Here is an 8,455-nt window from a genome sequence, read left to right as displayed (position 1 = left end):
CGTTTTCTGTTGCTTGCCCAAGACTCAATATATTGTGCTTCAGATCGGGTATGTAGTATATGTCCTTGAGTGCCTTCTTCTCTCCAGTCTTGCACACAAAGGTAACCACACCCTTTCCTACAATGTCAACACACGATCCATCACCAAACTTCACCTTCCCTTTGGTGTTGAGATTCAAACTCGAAAAGAACTCCTTGTTCCCTGTCATGTGATTGCTCGCTCCATTATCCAAATACCAGACACTTGCACTGCCTTTGTCGATATCAAGATTCTTCGGAATCACCTTATCTTCGTTCAAAAACACCACCTCGTGTACATAGAGTGCATCAGCCTCTTCTGTCTCGTTTAGGTTGGTTTCTTGATTCTTCTCTGTCTTTTCGGGACAGACAGTTGCGTAGTGACCAGGCTTGTCACATCTCCAACATATCAGCTTTGAACGATTCTTCTTCGAGTTGTTATCTTCGGTGTGTGACGCACGGTTTTGGTTGTGTGACCTACCTCGACCTCTGCCTCTACCGTTCCGTCCTCTTCCTCTACCACGGGAATTCTCATAGCCCCTCTGACTATGCTCTTCATTGTTCGAAAACATCAGTTTCCCTTGGTCTTCTTTCTGAGTTTCTTCTCCTACACGCTCCTCGTACGCCTTAAGCCTTCCAACTATGTCTTCAAACCCCGTCGAGTTGAGATCTAGGACTTGCTCAAGTGATGCTACGATCTGGATATACTTGTGTCTTGGAAGACCCTTCAAGAACTTCTTGACCATCTTGGATTCTTCTATGTTTTCTCCCAACGAGGTTGCTTTGGATGATAGGCCCGATATCTTCCCCGCGAAGTCATCGACCGTATCTGCATCATCCATCTTCAACCTATCAAACTCCGTCATCAACGTCTGAAGTCTCGCCTCCCTTACACGATCAGCTCCTAGGTGTCGCGACTTGATGGCATTCCAGATCTCTTTTGATGCGGTTTGTTCTCCCACCTGGAGAATCAAAGTCTCTGGAACAGATTGAAACAAAAGAGCTATCGCAACATCGTTCTTCTTTTGATCATCTGAACCGGGTTCGATTGTGTCCCACACTTCATGAACACGTAGTAGAACCTTCATCCTCATCGACCAAACTGTGTAGTTTGTCGGTGACAACATCGGACATTGGATGGATGTAGATCCAAAGTCCTTCGTGCGTGGAGCCCTAGTCACGTCAGCCATCTTGCCGTCGCGATCTCTTGTTCACATGCACCAGGATCTTAAGCTACAACTTAAGCTTAGATCGAGTCTCCAACCTGAGGCTCTGATACCAATTCAAATCTCTTAGAAACACAAAGAGTTATAAGAACAACTTTTCTTATTAGCTTTAGAAACTACTCAAAACTAAAGCTCTCAATATGTTTCTCTTAGATCATATGGAACACATCTCCATTAGACCTATATTTATATGAAAGACAATTCCCTTTAACATGTGGGATATGAAAAACACAAACCTAACCTAAATAGAAACTTCATTTTCCTATTTCTAGGTTTATCTTAACATATTAAACGTCTAATAATATGTTAAGTTTCCACGAGCTTGAAATTATCTAACACATAATTTTATAACTAGAAACTAACTAATAAAAGACTTTAAATGTCATTGATTGAATTGATATAAATATTCTTAGTCTTCGCGATATCTTATTTAGTTTTGCGTTTGCCTCCGTTCACAGCTATAAAAAACCTTTAATAATCTAGTATGCATGTAGACATGTATGTATAGCTCTGCAAAAGAGATCCAAAATAATGTCGTAAAGAGGATGATTAGGCTTTCCTGTTTAGGTAATTAACAAATCTAATTAAGACATAGTCATCGTGCATTGTGATGAACAATCACAAAGCCAGCACCATTATATTGTGTAGTACGACGACTATTGTTCATTTGTTTGTAAGAATATCCACAATTGGGATCCCAACCTGAACGGACTGTACTACAAAAAAAAAGTCAATAAAAGCATTGACAACAATTTTTTTTTAAAGTGATAAAAATTATTATAAGTGTTTCTCATTTGTTATACTCAATATTCATATGAGAGACAAAAAAAATTAAAATATGGTCGATACCCATTAATTGGAACTTTTGCTTCATACATATATACAAAAATGATGGCGCGCTCCATATAAAGTACAGTACAATACATCACTTACGATACTCTATATTTTATACGTCATTGATACGAGAAGGAAAGTCGAAGGCCTTGGCACGTGAAACTTACTAAAGTGAAAATTTTATTTATTACTAAAATCGAAGGATAAGAAGTAATGTACTACACAGTCTACACGTATGGTAGAAAGTAATAATTGCGAGCATCTAGGAAACTATAAAAAGTTTGGAGGGAACACCGCTAGATAAGGGACTTATGAGACTACTGTCCAATGGAGAGGACATTCACTTGTATCAATGTCTTCCACGACCCAATCAGTCCCGATCATCCTACTTTAGAATTTCTTTCTCTTTTGTTTTCTTTTCATTCGTGGTTAGCGATCCATGCTAAGAAATTGTTCATTATATTTTGGGAAAAATAATCGGTGCCCTTGCTAGTAGATTAGAGCTAGAAAATTAAGCTAAATCGTATTTAATTACCTAAGATTTTAGTTTACAACTTTATACATTTTACCGTACCGGTTGACAAAATTCAAAGATGAGTAAGACATGCTAACGGACGATTATTCAAAGGTCTAGAATAACTTTAAAGTAAAACTCAAATATCATAAATTTTATATAATCAGTATGATTATACATTACTTATTATTTACATTGAATATTTGCTAAAGTCTTAGATTGAGTTTTAAGTAGGTTTCTTAAAACTTGGAGCTCTATAGGATTGCTTCATATAAATATGCCGAGGGACAGTAGTAAAAACGGCATCTACACTTAGACATTATAAACGTCCAAGAAAATTTGACCAAAAAAAACGTCCAAAAAATATCCTACTCTATAAAAATGAAAATTTTACACTTACAAAAAGGTTGTATTTTCATTACTAAAAAGTTAGAAGAAAAAGGGTGGCCAATGAGGAAACAAATGACTTAGATTACTCTTAATTGGTCTAAAGCCAAAGAGGATATTCTTGGGCATCTAAAATGAAAAATGGTAGAAACTTTAAAGTGGTTGGAGTGTAGTAGGGACTTGTCGTCATCTTACAACTCCTAAGTTAATCATTAATTAGTTTTACTTGATTATCTTAAAACGAGTTTTAGTCCATGTTCAGGATGTTAATTGCTTGTAGATGTGGACTCTCCTTACAGATGTTGGACCATTGGCCTCCTAAATTGGGTAAAGATATTTCTATGTCTGTCTTAAGAAGAGTGTTTCTTTTTACTGAATTAAGGAGAGTGATTGCTTCTAAAGTTTATCATTGTAATTTTTATGATATTAAAAATATATTTCGAGTTAACAGAACATAATACGTAGTATGGATGAGCTTTGTTGAGAAAAATGTTAGAATGGATGGGTTTTGTTTAATTTTAGTTATGAAATGTTAGAATGGGTGATAATAGATACATAAAATTGTAAACAAACCCAGATATTCAACTCGATTAGTCTGACGGTCCATATACATCATTTGGATATCTTGATTCTAAATAGTGACTACTAGATTCGCACTCCCAAGTTGAACCGGGGCTTTTGCATACCTTATTAAAATTAGTGTGTCACGTTTTTTTTGCTTTTATCTTTTTCTAAAGTTTGTTCATTCTGAGAGGATGTAAAAGAAAGAAAAAAAAAGAGGGGACAAAAGAACATGATGGGAGTCATATGAAAGGAATTCAACAGTGGAACGTGGCGAATAACAACACAACCAAACGTACGTATAATTTTTTTTGTGGTCTTGAGAATGCTTTATAATTAACTTCATTGTAAAATATATAGAAGTAGACAATGGAAGCTAAAGCCTTTTGTCTCTCTCTTTCTTCCACCAAGTGTTTGTGTCTGCTTTGAGAACACTGCCATGTCTCCACTTCTTAACATATTCTTCCAATCCCACCCTTACATCTCTCTCCTCCAGTTACCTCCCCAATACAAATTTTCAGTATTGTTAAAGAAAGTTTTGTAAAAAAATTTGGCAAAAAAACTATATATGTCCGAGAAAGCCCGAAATATCTATATTAAAAGTACTAACCAAAAAGTCTGGCATGTGATGATACGTATACCATGTTTTCGGAATTTAGGTGAGTCATTTACATAACTTATAAGGATTGATGATGTTTTGTAATACATATTCATGAATATTATTAGGGTCGGCCTGATTTTGACAGTTGCATTAATATGTTTTAAACTGTTTAGATATTTCTACATAGCTAACTAGTGATCAAATATTTTTGGAATATGATTGGCTCATTTGAAGAGGAATAGTGAAGGGCAGTAGTCAGCTCATGATCTTTAAATGGAGGTGAAAGAAATATAAATTAGTGTACCCATTCGAATTAGAATGTACAAATTAGAACCCTAAAACGCCTTCTTTGCCGATTTTGCATGTGCTCGAAAGAAGATTTAGGTTGTAGTGATCACAATACTTATTACTGTACAATAGATGCGATTCAAAGCAGACATCTGGGATTATAAAACGAAAGTATTAAAGCTTAACACCAGTAAAATTTTAAAACATAATTTATAAGATAAATATTTTTCACATAATGTTCTAAAGCTTTTCATTCGCTTTTTTATTTATTTCAAGATTCCCCCACTCATCACTTTGTTGTTATTTTCAAACAGGTGTTGTTCTTATGAAATTATTATATTGTTTTTTTAATGTTGCTCGGATATTTGAATTGTAAATACTCAAATAAATTTAATGGTGTTCTTCGAAAAGTATAAGACTTTCTTTGTCTAAATCAAGACCATAGATTAAATTAGACCGCCTAGGCATCTACGGCTACCAGCCTCAGGTCTGAGCACAGATTGGATATATGGGTTTTTGAAGGTATTTGTGATTTGCTTCGTATGTCACATATATCTAATTTTTCGATTTGCTTTGCTTCGGAAAAAATACGGATATTCGGAAAAACGGATATCCGGAAAATAAATAGATATTTGCGGATATTTATGAATACTTACGGGTATCTCATATGTTTTGATTAATACAAATAATCTTAAATTTTTGATACAAATTTGTTTTGTAAAATATTTTTTCCATGATATATATGATAAAAATTAAAAAAGTAGTGAATCTACATATTTTGTAATTTTTTGAACTTATTTAACGATTATAATAACACAAAACTTAAGAAAAAAAATTATAATTGTCATAAATGTGTTTTATTCCTTTTATGTAATACTTTTATATAAGTAATAATGTGAATATATTTTATCAAATCATATGTTAGAATAATAATTATATAATTTTATACATTAAAAACTTTAAATATAATCAAGATATATATGTATTTATATATTGACAGATCGGATCGAATATCCGCTTCCCAAATTTTTTAATATTTGTGATTTGCTTCAATCTTAATGGATATTTATTTTTACTATTTGCTTTGATTCGAAAGTTTACGGATATCCGAATATTTCGGATCGAATCGAAACGAATAACTAATCGAATCAAATTTAACGGATAAAATGTCCAGCCCTAACCAGCCTATCAAATTTCAAATTATTCTAAACAACTAGAAGAATAGTCACATCTTTTATCTGAATTTTTGTTTTCTTTTTGGTCAAGCATCTTTTATCTGAATAAATTTAACATTTTTTCAAATAAAAAGTTTTATTTTTGACACTTTTATCTGGACGGTATAAGTTTATTCCATAACCTACGTAACACTTTCAGTAAAATCCCAAATTACACAACAGTTTTTTTTTAATTACCCAACACTTAGTTCAAGATGACTTTTAAAAGAATAAGAAACTAAGAGCAGCATTAACGCATAGGGGAGAGAAGGTGGGTTCTAATTTTTTTTTTATTATTACTTCTTTTGTTTTGTCCGATTTAAAAAAAAAAAAAAATTAAAAGTGAACCAATCGCGGGCCACCATGTGTCAGTGGGGCCCGCGAACAGTTAAAAAGCTTCACCAGAGTCGCTTCTTGCAGAAGAGGAAGAAGAGATGAGTTTTCTGATTTTTGTGGGTCAGCGATAATGCTGCTCTAATGTCAATACTTTGAAGGAAGTAAAGTAAAATACAGCTTTCACCTAACAATTTAACCATCGCTCTTTGTCGATCGATATATGCCAAACTCAAATTAACTAATTTTTTTACATCATGAAATGAAGTTATACACGTGGCGAATTTATAGGAATCAGCAAAGGAGACCACATCTCTTGTTGGTTCGTTCACGTGTCATCAGTCTTCAGTTCATGGAACCTGACTCCTTTCTTCAGAGAGTACAGACCAAAATGTGTTCAAAAAAAAAAAAAAGAGTACAGACCAATTAGATTTATTGTTCTCCCATAAGTTAACTGTTGCCGCCATCCGCCATGTTTTCAGCATTTCGTTTAGAGACGTATCCAACTCGGTTTAGATAAACCAAATTCGAACCATACAAAAAAAATGAAATGAATATTAAAGTCAAACCAAAGTCATTTTAAACTGAACCAAGTAAGAAATGAATACATATTTTTGAATGATTTTCAGATCAAGTATAATTTGCTACAAGACTAAACCCATACGAATTCGGCATAGAAACAACTAAGATTTCATGTACCAGAAATTTGAAAATAACATGTTAAAACTTGAGCTAATTTGATATAGTCCAACTGTATGTAAAAAACAAAGCGTTGACGTTAATTGATCCAAACTAATAAGATTTATATAAAAACTGATAATCGTACATAATCCAGCCATTTAAAGCTTTAATAAAATAAATACTATAAAAGTAGACAGGCATATAGGGATATGTTTTACACATTTATCCCACTCAAAGAGGCAAAAACTTATCCGCAAAGAACCGTTTGGCTTTTTGCTTGTAACTCAAAATAGTTTGCGTCACGTTTTGATTGAATATTTACCAAATCAATGGAACTTGGGAAATTTGTAAAGGAGTCGTTACGTATGTCTTTAGAGATTTCCTAATTGGGAAATGAGACGTAACGATGTAACATATGAGTCCGGACACGTGGTAGTTCATGTAACCACAATATTGTTTTCAACTCTCGTTGTCTTTTGCGTCTAGACCATGTCCCTATACCATTTCGCCGGACATTTTCTTACTCGTTAAGCCATTTATAATCCTATATACATGCTAGTTAACCTCTTTAAGTGTTACACAAAAAAGTTAACCTCTATATATACTACTTCAATTAATGGGTAACAAAATTAGATATGAGGTATATGTTGGTCTAGTTATTTATATGCACCATGTTATCAAAATAGCTTCACATGTTATCTTTGTTTTAACTTTTAAGACCATGTTAGTCATTGATACAAATTTAAGAAACGAATCACTATATGCAATGTCTAAAAGTAAAGTATTTATTTCAACTCCGTCGTCAGCAATTTTTAAGTTTAATTAGTTATACAAAGTATAATACTATAGTAAATAGTACTTGTATTCCCAAACCTTGGGTATGTGACGCGCTATTACTATATAAGGCTACAAAATCTTAGACCCACGGAAAGAAACTGATATCTTATGTTATGTGCACATACGTACAGGCATTGGATTGATCAAATTTATTCCAAAATATTAAATAGGGTCGTAAAGCGTGTATATAGACGTACACCACATACATGTTAGGTAGTCTACAAAATAATATTTTAGAATCTTATCCAATCGATTACTACTAACAGGAATAATTTCGCGTTTGTATATATGCTTTCTCATCCGATACGTTACTTTATTTGGAAAGTCGTACCTTAATAAACAAATTTCGTAGGGGGAGTTGATATTGGTGCCCTTCTAAATTATATGATTGGTTGTGTTTAAGCCAACACCTTTTTTTTTTGTTTTAATGTAAAACTTTCTTTTGGGGAAAATCACTTCTAAATCTTTTGTTTATAAAATATTTTCCTTCAGGTTACGCCTTAATTTGAGCATGCACTCTACGATCCATTGCCTTGAACTTCTTTTATATAAGGCGCAAATGCAAATACACACAGAAATATGTTTGTATATATTCCTCAGCTGATTTAAAATACGTATGGTATTTTTTTGGAGGATGATACGTAGAAGTGTTGGGGGTTCATTTCTGTGACACCCGTCACCTCCTATATGGAGGACAACGTGTCACCCCCGACGCGTCATCATACAACAATGTGACACCCGTCTCCCTGACACTAAGGACGACGGGCCACCAACAATATCCCGTAATATAAAAGCCCATAAACCCGACAACTCTCACCCATGCCCAAATAAAATCCGAAAGAAAAGTCCAATAGCACCAAGTCCGTCCAAATATCACATACTTGTTTGTCTCACCTGAAAAGGGGAAGAGTGAGGGGTGAGCGACAGGGGAATCGCTCAGTGAGGTATGGGATGCCACCCCG

Source organism: Brassica oleracea, chromosome C1, assembly GCF_000695525.1.
Source record: "Brassica oleracea var. oleracea cultivar TO1000 chromosome C1, BOL, whole genome shotgun sequence".
Lineage (NCBI taxonomy): Eukaryota > Viridiplantae > Streptophyta > Magnoliopsida > Brassicales > Brassicaceae > Brassica > Brassica oleracea.
This window is presented reverse-complemented; position numbering follows the sequence as displayed.